The sequence below is a fragment of the Camelus dromedarius genome, chromosome 11 (genome assembly GCF_036321535.1).
Source record: "Camelus dromedarius isolate mCamDro1 chromosome 11, mCamDro1.pat, whole genome shotgun sequence".
Classification (NCBI taxonomy): Eukaryota; Metazoa; Chordata; class Mammalia; order Artiodactyla; family Camelidae; genus Camelus; species Camelus dromedarius.
The window spans coordinates 20,863,429-20,885,261 of record NC_087446.1 but is presented as its reverse complement, the minus strand read 5'-3'; the positions used below and the strand labels follow the sequence as shown (position 1 = coordinate 20,885,261).

General features: G+C 34.0%; 1 protein-coding gene across 1 annotated transcript in view; it reads left to right on the top strand.

The window, feature by feature from the left end:
• Positions 1 to 21,833, top strand: part of LIN7A (lin-7 homolog A, crumbs cell polarity complex component) — a 206,346-nt gene that overhangs the window by 23,132 nt on the left and 161,381 nt on the right. Inside the window, exon 7 of the mRNA XM_031463079.2 lies at positions 5,774 to 5,876. The gene's annotated coding sequence lies outside the window, so the exon portion shown is untranslated. The remainder of the gene's footprint in view (positions 1 to 5,773; positions 5,877 to 21,833) is intronic.

The following is a 21,833-nucleotide window of genomic DNA, read 5'->3' as shown; positions in this document are numbered from 1 at the left end:
TTTGGTAAGCCGAAATGGAGTAAAGTGAAGAAGCAATTACCTTAGGACACATCTTGCTAATGACACAGAGAATAAGCTGAGATAAAGTGCAGGTGCTCACAGGCACAATTCAAAGTTATGGCCACCTGATGCTGAGATGCTGGGATGCTGAATGTATTTCCTGGGGAAAGAGCTTGGAGGTGCCACTCTCACTGCAGGAGGTAGTATTCCCTGCAAAACAAAAGTTGAACACTATTGTTGCTTTCTACCTTTTTTCCTAAAAGGAAAAATTCTCTTAAGATTTCCTTCAGTTAGTGAAAATAGCTACTAATGTATGTCTTTCACAAAAGGGAAGTGCCATAAAGTGAACTTTCAAAAAGCGGGGGACACTGTATCTTCCATCTTAGATGTGATGCATGCCATCAGGTATGTCTTGAAGAGAAACTCCTATACATTTGAAAATATCTGAGTCAGTGGCTGAGTTTTTCACGTTTTATGTGAGATGTGTTGATGTAAATGGTGACATGGCACAACTGTTCAAACAGATTTTTAAAAATTTCTTTCTGAATCATACAGAATCTTGAAGTATGAAGACATCAATGGGGCTGTCTCAACAAATTTATCTCCCTCATTTTAAGGAAATTTAATCTCAGGGAGGTAAAATAATATGTTCAATTTTGAGTTATTTTTTAAAAAAGCAAAACATTTCAAGAAAACCACAGCAAACAAGCAGAATACCTAGGGCATAAATGAGAAGTTTATCTCTCTCTCACATCCAAGGAGTTCAAAGGTTTCCAGGGCCAGACTTCCTATCTTGTTACTATGCTATAAAGGACTTCCATTCCCAAAGCCACCTCAAGGTCACTGATAGTTGCTGGAGTCAGAATTTAGATGCTTATTTTAACCAGCAAGAAGAAGAGAGGAATAAAAAGGACCCTCTTTAAAAGCATCTTCTGGAAGCTACACACCCTATTTTCCCACAGCCCTTAGCTAGAATTTAGACATATGATGAGACCTAAAGGCAACGAAGCTCTATGTCCCCCTAAAATATGAGGGTAAAAAATGATAATAGTAATTAAAAAATAATAAATCTCTGAACTCAGGTACCTAGTTAAGGCAGACCTTGAGAGTTAGTTCAACTCCATTCTTTCTCACATTTTCACGTACTATGTGAATCTCCTCAAGGTTCTTTATTATTCCATTCTTCAGGCCCTACTTCAAGTCTCCCCTACCTCACAAAGCTTTTCCTAACAACTACATCTCAAAATGATGCTTTAGCTCTCTGAATTTTGATGTATTCCCTCTATACCACAAAGTCTGAACTGTACTATATTATAGGCACTTCTGTTTTTACGCAGCCTTTCTTCAGCTGCATTGCCAGTTTCAAGATGCCAGGGAGCATAACTTTATTACAGGGTTGTGGCTGCCCTAGTTCTTGATTTGGTGGATCAAATGGCCTTTGAGTCCTCATTTTAATTTGTTAGCTGTAACCTTGTTGACCACTATTGTTTACAAAAATTCATCCCACCCCTTGGCTTCTGTGGCACAACTCACCAATTCTTCCTATGAGTATCAACTAATGTGTTAGTTTTAGAACACTATGTTCCCACAGTCCACAAGAAAAGAGATCTCGAACCCTGATCTCCCTCACTGATCACGGGTAGGATATTTTGGTACTGTCAAAGTTTGCAGCATATTGGCCTACAGACTGGATCTAGTTTGTAGACATATTTTATTTGGCTCATATAAGATCATTAAAAGAATGAATTAGCTGCCAACATTTAAAAATCAGACAATGTCACATTTAAAAAAGTGAAAAAATTCAAAGCTCTGGCATCACTGGGCCAACATTCCCACATGCTGAGAAGCTGTCATCCCTTGTAGAAGAGACAACGCCATGTATCCACTAAATCTCATTTATTTTTTTCCCTGTGCACAAAACTGAATTACATGCCTATTTGATTGAGTTCAATCAATCAAATATAGTTAGAAAGAGTAGCTGCTGAAAAAATTTCCCATATGATGCTCAGTGCTCACTTTCTCACTCTATATGTCAGACTGATGTATTTTTACTTTGATAGTTCCTAATATCAAAACTAGATACAAGATCTTTTATGTTTCTTTGTAGGAACCCTCTCAAAATAGGTCCAATGACTATTCAATGTATATGCATCTTTAAATTTCATGTGATTTTTTAATAGAATTCCAGTTCATGCTAATGTCATTAAAAATATTTAAATGACTTTCCTAAAATAATTCCTTTACTTGAAAACTTCAAGTATTTCTTTATTTCTGCCCTTCTCTGAACTTTTTCAATCTATGTGACCTAATTTGAAATAAAAATGTGGAAGATACAAAGCCACCTAGCTTCCTTTTCTCCAATCTTATTCACACCTTTCTCTTTCCAGAAATAACCATTAGCCTAAATTTGGAACAGATCATTCTCGTGTGTATTTAAAATTATTATTACATAAGCAAGTATCAGTAAGTTATATATTACTAACTTGCCTATGGTAAAAAACATATACATGCACCACACAGAATGCAATTTTCTTTTTCTTACTCAACTTTATGTTTTGTTTTCAAAAAAGGAAATGCAAGTCTGTTAAACATTTTACTTATTTTTCCCTTAAAACATTTAAGCAATTAATTAATTTGTGAAACAGCTAATTTATTGTTATGGCTCCAAAATCAATAAGCATAAAACACTGTAGAGTTAAAAGCATCCCTCCTACCTCTGTACTTAAAGCTACTCAGTTGCCATCCACCTCCGTCTTCCAAAATAGGTACCCATGGTTACTAGTTTTTTCTGTATCTTTCTAGAGATAAATGTTACCATGCTAAGCATTATTTTGTACACTTCTTTTTTACTTAATAAAAACATTATCTTTTCATGTCAGTGCATTAAAGAGCACTCTTATCCTTTCTTAGTGTAGTGTCATGTTTTATTTTATGAATGATTTAACTACTATTTTATTGATGTGGACTTAAATTATCTCTATTTTTTAGTAATTACAAATAATGAACAACATATAACACACATACATAATTTTGTACATGTGAATAATATTAGTTATCTATTACAGTAAAAAAAAAATTAGCAGTTTAAATTGGTAAATATTATCTCACATCTTCTGTGGACCCAGAATGCAGGCAGTTTAGCTAGATTTGTCTGCCTCAGTAAGTCTGACAAGGCTAATTTCAGGGATTGGCCAGGTCTGTGTCTTGGTCTAAAGGTTTAACTGGGGAAGGATTTGCTAAGCTCACTTACATAGGTGATGTCAAGATTCAGTTCCTCAGAGACCTTTAGACCGAGGTCCTCAGTTCCTCAGGCACTGTTGCCTGGAGACCTTCCTTACTTCCTTGCCAAATGGACATCTCCATAGGGCAGCCAGCAACATGACAGCTTGCTTCTTCCAGAGCAAGGGCTCTGTGAGAGAATGCAATGTAAATAAAGAGTCACAAAGTATAAGAAATAAAATAATAGGTGCACATACATGTGTGTGTTTGTGTGTGTGAAGGGAGACCCTGCCAGGGGAGGCAGAAGTAGAAGAAAACAGTGGAGCCACAGATGGGTGTAAGAAAAGAACGCACACAGCCAATAGATGGTCCCTGGAAAACACTGCGAGGCAATAGCATTCAGAACTGACACTGGGAGGAGTTTTGGCATGCTCCAAATGTAGGTAAATACAAAGGCTTGCAGTAAGGAAGCTTGAGAGTGGGGACATTCTAGCCTTAACAAGGCTTGAAATTGACACGCCAAAGCCAACTTTCAGGGCAGGCCCCAGGGAGTAACTGCTGGGAGTGGAATCAAAATTTAGCATGACACAGGTAACAAAGGAAGGAAAGGGAGTGTTGCTGGACACTCAGGTAATAGTAGGGGAGAGGGCAGAGCTAGGAATCTCAGGAAGCAAGTTACTACAGGAAAGGACAGATGAGGGAGCTCTATGAAATTAGAAAACAAATCTGAATCCAAACTTCCTTTAAAAATTCAGGAAAACTAGTATCACACAAAAGTGATTAAAAAAAAAATTGAATCCCATAAGTAAAGAGAAAATAAGGACCAGAAGAACATCCACACAATTAAAAGAGCCCAGAAAAGACATATGATTAATAGATAGATGATAGACCAATAAATATTAAAACCATAACTATTTCAAAGTGAGCTAAAAGATATTAAGAAAAAGACATAGGAAATAAACTTTAAAAATACAACATAAAAATCAGAATTAGACTCAGCAATGATATGACAAAACTCAAAAAATTCAGATTTTATTTTTTAAATACTCTTATAAATATCTTGTACCTTTAACTTGGAACGTATGTGCTAGAGTTTCACTGAGGAATAAGCCTAGACGTAGAATTGCCCACCAAAGTATGTATAGATCTTCAAATTTGCTAAGTATTGCCAAATTGCTATCTAAAATGAATATGCTACTTTATATTCCTACCAATATCTTAGGAGAATCAACAGCTTTTTATATATCACCCACCTTTATAATGTCAGCCTATTTAAATTTTTCCAAACTATTGGGTGTGAAATGGCATCAAAATATTATTTAAAATTTGTCTCTGTGATTGTTAATGTAATTTTTATCAAATTTTCTCTGAATTACCTACTCATATCCTTTATCTATTTTCTTCTGGGTTGGTTTTGTTTTTCCTATTGATTCACAATAATTTTTCCATCTATTCTGAAAAACAATACTCTGTTGTATTGTATGCATTTTAAGTATCTTTTTTTAAGTTTTAGATATATCTTTTTAGTTTACAATATCTCTTTTCAAAACACAACTTGTAATTTTAATATAGTCTGCATTTCAGTAAGTTTTCATACGTGGTTGGTGGCATAATGTTTTTATGCTTTCTTTTCTCTCCTACCCCAGTAAGAAAAATAAATGTTCTATACATTCTTCAATGTTTTATAAAGGTTTGCTTTTACATTAGAGTCTTTTACCCATGTGAATTAGATCTTAGATGTAATGTGAGGTATGGTTCTAATGATTTATTTTTGTAGATCAATAACCACATTGAAACCAATTTTCACTAACACGAACAATGACATCACTGGCATCCCTGTGTGCCTGAGCACTTGCTTCTCTATGGTAGCACCTAGAATAGAGATACTGGGATAAAGAGTATGCACATTTTCATACTCACTAGCTATTGCAAAAATATTCTCCTATGGGAATTTTCAGATTGACCCTATCACCAGTAAAGTATGATTTCTACTTCCCTGTGAGTATCATCAAACATTAATTTGGGCCAAGCTGATGAATGTTAATTGTTCTGAGCAGTCATTTTGCAAAGCTTTTGTTCTTTCAGTTTGTTTACAATTACTTGTTCAAAGTGGACTATTTTATGAGCTTACATGATTTGTGAATCCTAGCCTATTTCTTCCAGAGCAATAAGCCAATATCCCCCCAAAAATGTATTAAATAATGCTTCCTTCCCCCTATTGTTACCTTGTATGAAGACACTATCTTAAAGATGATCAAGGAAAAAGAATTTGTAGTTATTTATTTGAATTTTCTCATCCTTATGCTTTAAATATTCATACTACTACTAACATATCTGCCTGAGCACTTGACAATTTTTTAAAGAGTTCTAACATATGTTTCAACAAGAATTTAAAATTTGATTAGAGTTTCTCATAACTAAATATTAATAAAAGTGATAAATTTGTGTGTGTGTTTGTGCCAGTGAATCACTTTCAGTTTTTTTGGTTACCTATTATTTTATGTTTCATCAAAAATCTTTGCATATTTATATCAACTTTCTGTTTACCCCTTAGATTATTCATGCCTGAGTGGAGTGTCAGCTGCAGAAATAGGAGGTTTAATGAGTTTCATGGGGATACCTCATTCCAAGAACAAAAACTGGAAAAGGAATAAAATGTAAGTGCCTGCATACTAATATGGGCCCCTGTTAGAACCAATCTCAGAACACAAGATGATAGATAGTCCCCACACAAGATACATTTCCTTTAGAAAGGCCTTTACTTCCAATTTGGCTTTCCTTGTATAAATTAATCTCCTACTCTTCACCACACTAATTCTAAATATATAAATGACAAATACCCAAAGGTAGAAGTTACCATTACTCTACTCTAAATACTGTATTTGTCTGCACCTGCTCAGGTTTTATTTTATAGACTATTGCTTTGTTCTGCTGCTTTTTTCCCTTCTTTTTTTTTTTTTTAAGAACCATTATTATTTATAATAGAAACGGTTGCCATAAAAATAAACATTTAACTTATTAACATTCTACACAGACATTCTTTTTCTTTGAAAGAGAGCCTTAATTTACTTTGGTGAAGATAATGCATTATAAAGCACCTTTTTTACATATTTAATATATGCTGTGGAGTGCTAGTCTATGGGGACAGCAAGCAAAGTTAATTTAAGAGAGAGAAATTTAAAGTTCATCTATGAAGCACATAAAAATGGAGAACTAAGGCAATTGCTCATGCTTTTTAGATTAAAAATTCCAATATATGTGTAAGTAAAAAGAGAAAGATTCTGGATCTGTATAATTTAGATGCATTAGTTTATGTACAGTTTCTTTATGTATGTGTGCATGCGCATATGCATTCACAGCGAAATACACAGAATTATAATCTTGATTTTCTAATGTTTATGAAAAATTCGATCTTTAATTTTACAGTAAAAATGAAACAAAAGATTTCCAAAGAACCCTAATTTCTTAAGCCAGGTGAAGTTTTTGAAACAATATTATCCAATGGTCTTTAGAAGGAATTTATTAACTTATCTGAAACATAGGGGGAAATACTGTTTGATTTATTGTTGATCACTTTGAACTATATTTAGCACTTTAAGATGAATATCTAAATTTCCCAATTTCCTCGGATTTCAAAGAGAATAAATTTTACTCATTAAAGCAGAGAGGTGCTGATAATACCACACATTAAAAAATACTCTGATGTGGTTCTTAGGTGACAGTGAGGAAGGAGATAGGAGAGAGGGACAAATAAGATTGAACATTAATGATTAATGACTAATTTACACATATATTTATATTATTACTGGTTGATGCTGTCTCTTGTAATCTATGCATTTATTTCATTAAAAAGAAAAAAGTATTCTTCCTTTTTGGCAAACGACCTGAGAAAAGTTAGCGAGTGCTCACTTTGCATGGTTGGTATCAGAATCAGGATCAGAGTTGGGATTTGAACTTTAGTCTGTATGACTACGAAGTCAATATCCTATCCAACATACCATGCAACAAGGAGAAGTAAACAGAGAATTTTGACTAAGGGTGATAAGATGTGCAAATGTGTCCAATAAGAGCATAAGTGTACTCTTAGTGCTCTTCTGTGTTGTAGAGAAGGAATGAAAATGTGCCAACACCATTTACCTAAGGAACACAAACTCCTTAGAGAATGTTAAAATATTGGATACTACTACTAATGCCCCCATAGTGATATAAACTTTACAAAAATATTTTTTGTGACTTAGACTGCATTTATGAAAGGCTTATTTTCTGCCAGTCATGGGTCTATTATCACATTTTATCTGTTCAACAAGCCAGTGAGGAAAGTATTATTAACCAATCTTTATAGAAGACACTGAGGTTTAAAGACTGATCAGTATCATAGAGCCCTTCAAGGATTCATCAGAATTTAATGTAAGGCCTCTATATGTCTAATCCTCCAAACTCATACTCTTTCCGCTACTCTAAGCTAAATGCTCAATACATCTAATAGAGCGGGCACTCAAGAGCCCAACGATGATTCCAAGTTAGAGAAATGGAACAATTATTGTGAGCAATAATTATTCTATCAAAATGGAAAAATCATACTTTCAAAATTTCTTTTTTATACAGAGTAACCCAACTATTTGGACTCCGAAACATCAAAATCATTATCTCAGTCCTTTCTTTCACTTTGCTCAAAGAAATTAAGTGGAAAAAAAAAAACTCATCATCAAAATTTTTTCAATTAGATGAAGAAATAATAAAGGACATTCCTATAAACTTTCTTGAATGTGATAATAGCCAATGCTACAATGTTTCCAATCATTATTTAGGAAGGCCGTCTATCTTAACAGTTGAACACCATTGCTCTAGAGTTCTGACTCCCAGAATCCAAATCCTAATTCTAGAACTTATTTCCTTAAGTGATGGCATAGCTAATCTAATTTTCCCCCTGTGTGTAATGGGGCTAATAACACTCCCAAGAACCATTTAGGATGCTTGATTATAAACTTCAAAACAAATTTAAATAATCAAAATGCATTAGCCCATGTAAATTAAGAGTTCAGAAGTTTCAAGAATGTTTTGATCACCACCTTGGCTCCATTTTTCTAAGGGTTTGTGCCAATATTGGCTTACTTTGGGTTGGCCAAATGTCTGCAATCTGCAGCCTCCCATCTCACACTGTTCTCTCCAGAGAAGGAGAGCCCTACTCGTCCCACAAATGTCAAATACAAGCCCTTCAAGCTTCATCTGGATTTAATCGTCTAGAGGTTCATGCCTACTCTTTAAAGTTGTTTCTGTAGCAGGGAGAATGGCAAAGAGTACTCTCACTGATTTAGGCCAATCTGTTGATCTGGGACTGGGTTCAGTCTTAAACAGACCGTGCAGCAGCTTCACAGTGAGGAAAGAGACAGAAAGGGCAGTTGACAATGCCAAAATCAATGTCCTCTGCAGCCTGCCTTGTAGGGTGGTTGTAGGGTGAAGGAAATAATGTATATAATGCACCCAGCAGGGCTTCTGACACAGTAAAAAGTACATGAATACTAGATAATATTATTCTTCTAATGCTTTTATTTTATTTGATAATTTTATGAGTAAGCCATCAAAAATATTGACAGAAAGATTACATACAGTATCTTAGAAATAACTGTTCTAGGATATAATTCTATATAACTGAATCAGACTGTTGTTATTTTATGTGCTAAATTTGGGTTTAAAAGAGAACCAAATCATATATCTTGATTTAAGCAATTCATTGCTTTCATCCTGCCTAATTTTTCTCCATGAAAAATATTTATAAATTAAATTAATCTTTCAGCAACAGTTGATCTGGCAATAAAAACCACAGTAGAATAGCTTCATTAACTAGTCCGTTGGTTCTCAAGCTGCATGTGCTTGTATACTTTCGAATGCACCAATTTTGCCTGAATACTTAAAGGGATTAAAAGAAAGTGGGTGATTTTTTTAAAGCACACTTTAGAAAAATGAAGGGAAGAAATCCCCTCATTTCACAGTTATTCAGCTATGCTCTTCAGAGCTGAACCACTGTGTAGTTTTATTTTCTACTCTGACCACACTCTTGTGAACTTGCAAGACAAAGTTTTCATGCATGTTCTGATAAAAAAAAAAAGTCATATCTGTTTTTTTATCTTCCCTTTCCTTTTACCTCTTTTTTTCTTGTAAGAGATTCTCCAAAACCAGCTTTCCATAATGATAATAATAGCTAAAACCTATTGAGTGTCCATAACTTCCCAGAAACTGTTTTAAGTTTTTTACATGTATTAATTCTTTTAATCCTCAAAATGGTGCAGGGTTGTTATGATCCTTTATGCAGCAGCACCCACTATTACTGCAGATCTTTGAGTATGTCTGTCTTTTGTAGTAATATATGCTTTAAGGAGTTATATTTGTAGTTTGAATAAATCACTATAAGAAAGAATGCTTATATAGTCATCCATCAAAACACACACACACACACACACACACACACACACACACACACACACATACACATCCATCCCTACTAAGTGCTGAGTCTAGAGCTTTTTAACTAGCATGAGTCTCCATACATAGGAGCCCCATAGTTCCTGAGTTTACAGCTTTGGATTCATGCACACATAAAGCCTGCCTACCCGTTGCTGAATCAGTTTCAAGATCGTAGAAAAGATACCTGATTGGCCCAGCTAGGGTCAAGTGTCCATAAATGATTCACTAGTCTATATCCAGGAGGAAGAATCTTGTAGGAAAGAAAAAGGAGGAGGAAGAAGAGGAAGAGGAAGAAAGAGGAAAGAGGAGGAGGAAAAGAAGGATAAAATATATCATAGACCCATCAGTTTTTGCTATGAGTAATAATGTCCCTGATAAAAGGAAGCAATTTTATATCTGTGCTTAGCAGGATTAGAGGAAATTGGGAAATACAAAGATCAGCAGATGGTGTACAAAAGAAAATGAAAGATACCTTGTAGAGAGAAAGTTTCTTAGCTTTATGCCTAAGGATCTGAGCAAGTGCTTTAGTAATGAGTATGGTAAATGTATGAATTATTTATAGTTATTTAATTGTGTTTAACTGCACAACACACTTGGTTTTCTCTGCATTGTGAGCTGAATCATTCTCACTCAATTTCTCATAATTTGAGTCAAAGCAACCTTCCTAATATTATTATGAAGTTGTATTGAAATAGGGACTTCCCTCAGAAATTATAGTTAAGATACATATACTTAGAGCAGAACACATTAAGTAGCAAAACTTGTAGAATACTGCAGCAATCAGACATTGCTGTCTGCAAGTATTCTGCCATAATAGTAATTCTTTTTTTAAATGCTATTTCTACAAGAAAAGAAGTGAAGGAGACTATAAAAACAAAGCAAAACAAAAAACAACTGCAGTGATCAGTTCCCTGGACGTGATGTCTCTAGAAGTCTCTTCACATCATTTCATAGAGAGTCCCGCTTTAACTGAGTTCTGGTCAGAAGCTGTCTGTGAGCTTCTCTCTTCTTGGTATGTTCGCCCTTTCTCTCCACTGTACTAAGCACCATAGTTTTCTTTGTTAATGTGAAGAACCACAGATTTATTTATTTTTTTAAGAAGCTAGCTAGTTTGTGACAGCCCCTGTGAATTATTAACATGTAGAGTAAAAGAAAGAAAAAGATACTGCATTATCAATCCAAACTTAATCTCAAATCATGAATCTGAATCTTACCTCATATCCAGGTTCTTTTAAAGAAGACATTTGGTATTACTAGTCTTTTAATTTTAACAATTCCAGTTTCTGTGCAGTGACACCTCATTACAGTTTTAATTTGTATTCCCCTGATGACTGATGATACTGAACATGTTTTCCTGTTTTTTGGCCACCTGAATCTCCTCTATTTTGTGCACCTTTACCTTTTCGCTATTTATAAAATTGGGGTCTATGTTTTTCTTATAGATTGACTTTCTTAATCTTATGGATTGGTTATCTTTTGAATAAGATGTATCCTGAAGACAAGCTTTCTGTTGGATGTATGTGAGGCAATCATCTTGTTCCAGTCGGTGGCTTATTTTTCCACTCTCAAAATAACGTTCTTTGTGAAATAGGTATTCTTAATTTTATAAAAACTAATTTATCAGTTTTTTCTTTCATTGTTTGCTTTTTGTGAACTGTTTCAGGGATCTTTGCGTACCTCAAACACTTGAAGACCTTCTCCTGTATTTTATTCTGGAAGCTTTATGACTTTATTTTTTATATTTGTATTTATTATACATCTCAAGTCAATTTTTATGAGTCAAGATTTATCCATATTATTTTTGAATATTCAACTGACCCAGCACTATTGATTGAAAAGATTATTTTTGTACAATGCCAGTGGTATTCTTATCACAAAACTGATGAACACACACGTGTGAAATCTATCTCTGAACTCTATTGTGTTTTCTTAATCTATATGTTTATCTTTGCACCAATATCACATATTCATAAGTACTATAGATTTATAAATCTTGATATATAGGAATATAAGTACTCCAGCTTTATTCTTCTTCAAGATTTCCTCGACTCATATAACTTCTTTGCATTTCCTCATGAAGTTTTAGAATTTTCTTCTTAATTTTCATCTTTAAAAAAATCTGCTGGGGTTTTGATTGCAATTTTGTCGAATATAGAGTAAGTTAAAATCTTTAGTGTTTTGGTTTTCTGTTGCTGAGTAACAAATTACCACACATTTAGGGAATTAGCACAACACTCATTAATCATCTCATTTTCCATAATCCAAAGTCTAGGTATAGTTTATCTGGGTTTTCTACACAGGGTCAGGGCTCACTAGGCTGTAGTCAAATTGTCAGTCTGGAATCTGATCTGAAACTCAGGGTTCTCATTCAAGTTTTCTTTCTTTCTTTCTCTCTCTTTCTTTCTTTCTTTCTTTCTCTCTTTTCTTTTCCTTCCTTCCTTCCTTCCTTCCTTCCTTCCTTCCTTCCTTCCTTCCTTCCTTCCTTCCTTCCTTCCTACCTTCCTTCCTTCCTTCCTCTCTGCTGCATAGTTCACTTTATTTGACTAATTGTTGTGATATGTACAGTAGAATCACAGTTGGACTGTTTTGCTCCAGATGTAAAATAAATTGGAGGGGAGAGGAGGGGATGGGGAGCAGAAGAGAAGGGGAAAGGAATTTACAGCAAGAAATATCTAAGCCCTGGAGAAAGCAGCCCAAGGAGAGTGTCTTAAATTAAACACTTCCAGCAGGTAAAGCCTGGCTGAGATTTTTCAAAACTACATTTGGTAAGTCAGGCCTAGTGGGTGGCTTAGTTAAATAACCAGAATAAGACAGACAAGCCAGATACCTTCTAAGATAGGAGGGCAGTCAAGGGATGGAGAAGTCAAATCGGGAGGAGGGAGAACCAGATTCCTGCTGGCCCTCCCTCACTCCCTTGTTCTTGGTTGAGTTGAGGAGTGAGCAAGTGGGCAATGTATTACAATGTGGTTTTGACAAAAGTTTCACCTACATTGGCTTTCCCCTTTGGGTTAGTCCTGGCCTAAGATCATATACACCTAAACCAGCTGGTTCTTCAACCTAACAGTTTGTACACATGAAAAACTGGCCCCAGGCCTGTGTCAATATTTTAGATCAACTCAAAAATAAATTTCATATGGGATTCATAGGCTTGACCTGAGATTGTATTGCTGATTCCTTGGATTCTACTGAAGCCCTGAGGCTGGAGGTAGACTGGGCTGAACAAGGAGATGCCAGTGGTGAGGCTCATATAGTTTCAGCTGTCTATGTTTCCAGTACAAGTACCTGAGGGGCAATATTAACTTCCTGGAAGATGGACTGCATGATCTGGTGAAGCAGCTGGTAACCCAAGGCCTCACTGTCATCAGGACTGATGGACAGGGGTCAAAGGCACCCAATACATGAAACACATCAGCCTCAATGCTCTTGATGAGCCCTAGAAACTACTGGACTATCTATCTGTGCAGGGTGAATCTGGAAATTGATTGTACCCTGGATCATTGAGGGGATAACATTTACTTGACCCCTGCATTAAACATGATAAATGCCATGAAGTTTCTCATCAGCTCATTGGTTATGTGATTTCTCTCCATTAACCTGAGGCCTGGGTCTCTTTCTACTTTAGGTCTGCCCTCAGAGGTCAAGAATCAGTATTTATTTCTTGACTACATAGAACTCACTACTCATCATGATAACACATCATATATGTTATGTGTTACTTTATTTGACTTGCTAATGTTTATGTAAGGATTTGTTTACATGTCATGAAAGATACTGGCCTGTGATTTTGCTTTCTTATGTTACCTTGTTAGGTATCAGATTTATTATCAGATTGTTAATATCAGATTTATTCTAACCTCTAAAATACATTGGAAAGTATTTCCTCTTGTTATATGCCAAGGAATTTTTTTGTTTTGTTTTGCTTTGATTAGTACTATTTATTTTTTATATGTTTAGAAAAACTCACAAGTAATGGCTGGCATTTTATCATTTGTGAAGATTTTAAGATATAGATCCAGTTTCTTCAGTAGATACAGAACTGTTCAGACATCACTTTTTATTATGTCACTTTTGGTAAGTTGTCTTTCTTAAGGAATTTTTCTAGTCGTGTATCCTATCTTCCTTCTGTGTTGGTCTCAGGCCAGGCTTCCAGAATCTCCACCCCCACTCAGCTACCAATGACAGAGTAAGTTAATTATTAACAGAAATTCTTTTGAAATTGTTAAATAAGTTTACTAAGTAATAATGATTGATATATTTGAGTTTTCCATATCTTTCTCATAACCAACCAAACATAACCAATAATCAAGAAATGTTTATTTGTATTTTGTGTCTTTTAAATACATTTTCTCTGAAAGGTTTTGGTTTCTATAAATTTTGCTAGTGAAAACTCAGTAGCTGAAGTGAAAGAGCTAGTAAAAAGTTTGAAAAGACTGAAGGCTCCTTTTAGTATGTGATTCTATCCACTGCAATTTGTCACCAATTGGTCATCTAAACATCCCCTCAATAAGTCACCGATGTGGCTATGTTTTATAATAAAAATGAACTTATTCATGTCTTAATAATGTCAGAACATCATAATAGAATGTGGAAAATCCAAGTGACCATCTGAATATTGATAGCTTGTACCTAAAATACACAATTTTTGACCATTTCATTCTTTATATGGATATATATTTTCAAGAAATTCTAAAGACACTTCAATACCTGGGTACTAAGGTATTAGCAAATATACCTGAATTTGGGGGAATATGGAATTTGTTATGATATAGTCAATACTTATATAAAATATATTTAAATTTTTTTAAAAGATTGGGAATAATTCATTAATCTGTGAAATACTAGACTAAACATTTGGGAATTTTGACTTTTATTTCCTTATTATGTCTTAGATAGTTTTTACCTATTACAGACACTTAAAATTCTACCAAAATTTTACTTATTTGAAACTAGACTTACAATACTGTATCTTCTTCTTGTCTAATCAGCCAGAGATATTTTCATCAAACATAAAGAGGTAAAGTTTTCAATTTATACCATCCTAAAAGTCACAAAAAAATCAGGCAAATAATTATTTGATTTTGTTCTTTGGTTGATTGGTGTTTTCACTCTCTTGCCTGGTTTTGAATACTCTTGGAAGGGCATACAAAGTTACTGGTCGGGTTAGTGAAGGACCAGCAGAGAGCATGCATGCTCAAACAAGGACAGTGTTGCACAAGTATAAGCTGATTATTCTGAGCTGTGTGCTAAGCGTCATCAATGTTTCACACACCAAATATACAGTGTTTGCACAGAAGCCCAACAGAAGACCGCTCCTCTTGTGCATTTGCTGCTTTCTCCTCTCCCTCTGCCTGGGTAGGTTCCTGTGAATGCTCAATTGACATGACAAATGCTCCTTCCTCTTACTGCCAAATCCCTCTGATGGCCTCTCTCTAGAGAGGTTAAATGGCTTATACCATTTATTTTCTTATGCCAATGTGAATATGAGTTTGTGCCCAAAACCCAGGGAAACAGATCTGTAAGTATTTAATACAGAGGTGCAAATGTATGACCAGCTTTCCCTGTAGGTATCTACTTGACAGTCTGATGGATGAGAACTTTGCTTAAATATACTATAATATTGAGATTTCTTCACCTAGGTGTTCAGTCCTTTGTGTTCTCAGTATTAAAATCCATGTATTTTTTATTGGGTAGGGTCATACCTTGCACTACTAACCTCTTGCCCTTAGGAAAGAATCAATTGAAAACTAGTTTCAGTATTAATGGGCAAAAAGAACAACTGCCAAGGTTAGAAAAGAGATCAGGATAATGGAAGCAGGAGCCCAGCATGAAGGTGAAATGTTTGGGGTGCAGGAAGATGATTTCCTATAGATTCTTCCCAGATTTGCCATGGTTCATTTTGCAAAATGTTGTATACTTATTTTGCTTTGATAAAAAAATGCAGAATATATTTTTAATCCTTTCATATGGGTTATCCAAATGCAGAGAAGAGTTATTTCTCCTTTCTGCTATATTTGGAAGTGTTTTCAATTAAACAGATATCTCTCCTCTTTGCTTAAAAGAGTATAAAAGACTTTTTCCCCCCTAAACACAGGAGATGTGTACAGATTGAGATTAAACTGTGAGGGAAAAAAAGACAAGACACATAGCTTATCTTCTGCAAACCCTTTGCATTTTCCATTAAGCCCTTGTTACAGCAGTTTCAGAATCTCTGTGAATCTAATTATTAGTATCATGGAACTTTAGAGCTGATAAACACAATCTAATTTACACCCCTTATTTCCCAGGTGATGAACAAAGATCTCCCAAATCTCAGTTCAGAGGTTACTCCATAGCATCAAAATGCCATTGTCTCCTTACATATTCATTTTTATTTATAATTGTTTCAGGAATAGAACTGATATTTGTAAAAAGAATAATGTTCAGATTAGTTACCATGTTGGAGTAATCTTTGAATAAGTGTTTTAGACAAAGTACATTCTTTTAGTATATATTTTGTTCAAAAACTGAGTAGTGGTTTTCCTTATTTTCATGTCATGTGGAAATGCTGAAATGATATCAATATTAAAGGCATACAAATTAATATGAAATCCAGTCAAAATTCTCATTCTCCCTTGGCTAAGTGGAGTTACCAGAAATAACACACATCACTAGAAACTTCTATTTTAAAAAAGCATAAACCCAAGCCTTCAAGTGAGAAATACTAACAGTCTAACTTTAATGAAAGTTCAAGTAACTTGCACTTTAAAGCATAAAATGTTACTGAAAATCCTTCTTTTAAATTGATACAGTGTTTTTAATTTTATGCAGTGCTCTAAGAATTGAGTGTCCTACAGCTCTGGTATCCTATCCTTCTGTTCATTAAGTGAATTATTTTGAACAAAGAGCTGACTCCTTGAAAAGTGTGTTGTTGCATTTCACTAAGTGAGTGTCTAGCAGATCAAGAAAATAAATTTAAATTCTTCTGACTTAACAGAGAATATTTTAGTGCCACACAATAGAGAATGAAATCAGCTTAGTCACTTGGAATTTTAGAGGTTATTTCAAGTAAAAATTATCTTGGGGGTGAGTATTATCACAAAACACATAGAATAAATGTTTTAAATTATTAGATTTATAAAATATTAGATCTATAATATTTTACTAATTATAAGAATGTTTATCTCACTAGTTAGAGATACCCTGTCTTGAGCAATTTCCTTCCTTCTTCCAACTTCAGACAGTGGGATACAATGCGGAAAATAAAGTCAATGAAATAAAATAACTGTTTTTAAAAAAAATACCTGACCACTATTCTTTCAAGTTAGCTGTATTTTGAGCATTACTTTCTATGCTCATCTAAGACTGTGGGACAACATTTTAAGAATCACTGTTTTGAACTGCTTTTCCCTTATCTACTTCAAATCTATTCCAATTGCCTCTTTTTCTAAAACTTTATTTGCTCATTCTGGTTGAAAGTTTTCCCCTCTTCTGAATAACATATTTTTCTGGTACATGGAATGTATTTTTTATTATCTGTTATTATTTTGAATCATATAAAATTGCCATTTAAAAAGTCAAACCATTAAAATGTTGGCAGTTTCATTTAATTCAAATTAATATATGCCAAGTAGTTCGTGCATGCTTTCAAATGTGATTCATTTTATTCCCTCACGTACTCATTGTACATTACGTTTTATTATGTGTAATTAATACATACCATTTTCCATCTAGCTTATGAACTCCCTAAGAAAAGAACTGTCACATTTTTAGTTCTCAATGAAGAAGAGCACAAAAGAATGTCTGTTGAATGAGCAAATGAAACAACAGTAGAGAAGGAGCAAATACAGTCATTGCATTAACAAATCCACTTTTAACATTTCTCAGCCAGAGTTTCTTCTATAAAACATAGTTAGAAAAAAGAAAAGCAATATAAAAATTTCTTCAATATATGAAAGCAATGGCTTTGTTTCTGTCTTCATCATATTCCAGCTCTTAGAACCAGCACTCAACCTGTCACTGAAACTTTTTTCCCCTAAGTTTTTGTAATACCATATTTGCCTCATTTTCCTCTTAGTTTGTCATCTTCTAAATATGTCATTCTAATATATACTGTTTTGGTTGTCTATTGAAATGGTTGGGTTTTTTTTTTTCTGTAATACATTGATGATATAATGTCAATATATTTCCTGATATTAATATATCCTTAAATTTCTGTGAATAACTCTATGTGGTTATTAGTTTATTGTGATCAATCCCAGAAGTTTTTTTTTTTTTTTCATTCTAGATATTCGTAAGCAGGTTTTCCTAAAGTGAGTGAGGGAGAGAGAGCTTTGCTATGTTTTGACCTCAGAAGGATGTTAACTTCGAAAATGACAGAAAAAGCCTTCTATTATTCTAACCTGTAGTATAGAATTAGTTGCATCTGCAATTAAGCCATTAAATGAAGAATTACTTAATACATTTAATAAGTTACTTAATAAATTTAATATATTTTTATTTGTCCATGGTTTTTATTCAGAACTTTTTTCTTGAGTCAATATTGATGATTTTTCAGGTTACCTATTCCAACAATATTTTCAAATTTATTAGTGTGTCTATGAAAAGTAGTCTCTTAAAACTCATATCTCTTGTTTTATCTCCTGTTTTATGTCTAAAATTTTTTTATCACATTTGTCAGAGTTTATACTCAATTTTATCACATTTCCTCCCACCCCCATTGTTCACACATGCAAAAACAAAGTACAACAGCAATCACAATTTTTAAATTTATTTAAGAATTATGTTTCTCTCCTAATTTTTAAAAATTGCCATTTTTCTACTTTGATCCCATTTATCATCATCCTCATGTTTCTGTAAACTATTTTCATCTTTTCTGTGTGCTTTACTTGAATAATTTATTGTCTTCTTTTCTTTAACATGATGCCCCCTTTGAAGCATGTTACTTTACCTCTGAGTCTACATTTGGCTGTATGCCCCAAGTTCTCACTTTTCTTGCCTTTATATCTAAGTTTATTAATGTAGATGTAATTTTCTATTTGAACAAATAATTACTTCGGGAATTTTTTAATTAAATTTTTTAAATTCTTACTCTGTGTAGGACTCTCTCCCGAGAGAGATTGTTTCCTATCAATGTCTGATACTTGCCAATCAGTACTTGCCATTCTTCCCTGACACCTCGCACTCAGCAGTTTCTCCTACAGATTATACAGGTCTCATATGCTTTTGTTTTATTTACATATAGTTTCCAGAATTTCTATGCTTCCTAGTTTTGCAGAAAATATAGTTTGTGAGTCTCCCTCTTTCCCCTTCCATTCCATTTGGTACTGTGTGTAGTTCCTTGGAGAGCAATGGGAAGATAAGTAACTAAGCCATTGTTACTTTTTTTGAAGACTGAATTTGTAAAATATTTATAGTGACTTAATAAATCTGCTGTGGCAGAAAGGATGTCTTCTCTCCGCTGAAGTCTCTGCTCATTGAGTATATGAATATACTTTTTATAGCATCTCATCACTACTAAAGTTAATGTTAAATTAAACTTTTTCATCAACTAATCTAACCTTAATTAATGCTCGGGCATCCGGTGTCTACAAAGAATGTGTGATTAACATTTTAAAAGCTAAATTGAGTTTATACCTAGGGAATTATACCAACAGTGGTAGCTGGAATTACAAGGTATTTTGTAGAATAATGATAAAAATAAAATGAATTCAGGAGAAAACAGTGAGCTGCCTATTTAAATGTCTTCAATACTTGGAAAACTAGGTAAATTGCTAGAATAATCTATTTTTTTCCTGGCGTTATTATTCATATGACCTATTGAACTTTTCTGTGACTTATTTTGTGAGTTTGATTTGTATGTATGATATGATCAAATCAACTTGTGTCTTAGAGTCTTTTAGCTTTTAAATATAAAATGCAAGGCCATCTAGATTTTTTAAATTGAGGAAGCAAATTAATATTTGTTAATGTAATTTTTAAAATATCTCTCCATGAAAAAAGAATTATCAAGATCCTAATTTTCATGTTGTTAGTAATAGGTTCTAAATGATGATCTATATACAAGATCCACTTTTACTGAAGCTTCATGTAAGCTTTCTACGTGTAAACTTATTATTTACCACAATTGCATAGTCTCTTTTCCTGCTAACAAAATTGTCTCTAAAAATTCCAGTGGTAGATTTATATTAATGAGGACTAACCTCTCTCATAATGTTAAACTGCATGTATATTTCAAAGTATCATGTATCATTACTTTTAAAAGTTGCTACCTTCTACTTGGTTAATTTCCAACACTGTATTTTGGTTACAATTTTGAACACAACATATTATGTATTTTTTAACACTTATTTCACAATTTTGATTAAATTCTTCTATTGTTGCTTGATTAATAGTTTACAGGTGCTGTATGGAATCTACTTCTAAAAGTAAACCGAATACTCTTGTCAAAGGTATTAGATCAGCACTGTGGTTACTGTATTAATAATTTCTATGATACCTAAATTAATGAATTTTTATGTAGTCCACCTCCAGCCACACACACCCATTTCCTTATAAATAACTTAGTTGTGGTATCTACAAAGTTTGATCTTTCTCTTCTTTCAGGTCTTAACTCAAATGTTATCTTCTTAACAAAGTCTTTTCCAGCCATCCCATTTAAAAATATACCTCCAATGTCCCCTAGTCTCTAAGTTGATTTATTTTGTTCCATAGCATTTAGCATCCTCTGATATTTTGTATTTTACTTATTTGTTTGTTCATGGTCTGCGTTTCCTCTTTAGAATTCAAACTTTCTGATACTGGGAATGTTATGCACCCTATTCATGCTCTACTTGCTACTACTAGAATAGTTCTTGGAATGTAGTAGGTTCTCAATAGATATTTGTTGAGTAAACAAAAAACAAAACCCAGAATAATATAGACATTATAGGAGAAGATATATAGAAAATGCCAGAGGTGTTAAAAAAAGTAATATTTGACATAATCTTGAGATAGAAAATAAGAATAAAGTTCTTACTACTCTGGGTTCATGTTTACAGTAAAGGCGTTAAATTAGTAGTGAAATGATGAGCTGAGCATGTGCTATGAGGAATCTAGTAGAAGCTAGAAAGCTGAATCACATATGCTTCTGCTTTTCCATTTCCATTCAGAAGCTGGGTCTCATTCAGTCGTCCTCATTGTGACTTGCTTCTCACTGTAAAGACTACTCTGCTTGAAAAATATAAGACAGCTCTGTCTCTATTGATTTTTTTCTTGTCTTCTGAAATACATGGTACTCTGGGAAACAAAGACCCCCAATATAGTTGATTCCTCTACTACTTAAGGCACTCCTCAGTGTCTAATGAAACAAAGTGTTCTATAACTGAGTAGGTAGGGGCATCAATACCAAAGCAGCTGGCATCATATCTCATTCTGGCACTAGTGTCTGATGCAGGAGGAAGAAAGTAGCAATATGCCAGGTGGAGATAAGTCACTTAGCTGGCTGATTGCATCAAACTGCTCCCAGTATAATCACCCGGGGCACATTTACCAAACTGTCATTTTAAATCATTATAAGGAAGTTGTGTTAATTACCTAGTTATATGGTATAATATTATGTGTTCATTGTGTGCTCGTAGCAGGCACTTAATGAAAATGTTAACCATTATATACGGAGGGAAAAAAATAGAACAAATAAAATCATAGCTGATTTTGCAGTAATGTTACACTTATCTTTACATTATCACTCTGAAATGTTGTGCTAATCATAAACTCTGTTATCAGTGAATGTTTTTCACTACCCTAAAATCTCTGCTAAGGCGGAGAAAATCAGGGAAAACAGATCGCAACCTGTAACACTTAACACCTGAATTTCCTTGTGTCATTTTCCATTTAGAGGCAGTCAAAATTAGATTACAACTCATTTTTTAAGTTTCCCTAGTTCTTCGTTGCTATATATCTGCCAGCCCCTGAATCACAATTCAGCTGTGCTCTGTCCTGCATGCATGCCTCTGGATTAAGAGGCTCTATTGGCTGGTTGTGATGAGGTTTTACACAGTCCCTTGATCCCACAGAGCTTACTGTCCTGCTATTTTCACATTTCATTACATAGAGAAAATGAAACATGGGAAAGATTAGGGCATGGTATATACATCATTTTTCTAACCTTTGAAACTGATGACATGACAAACGGCAAT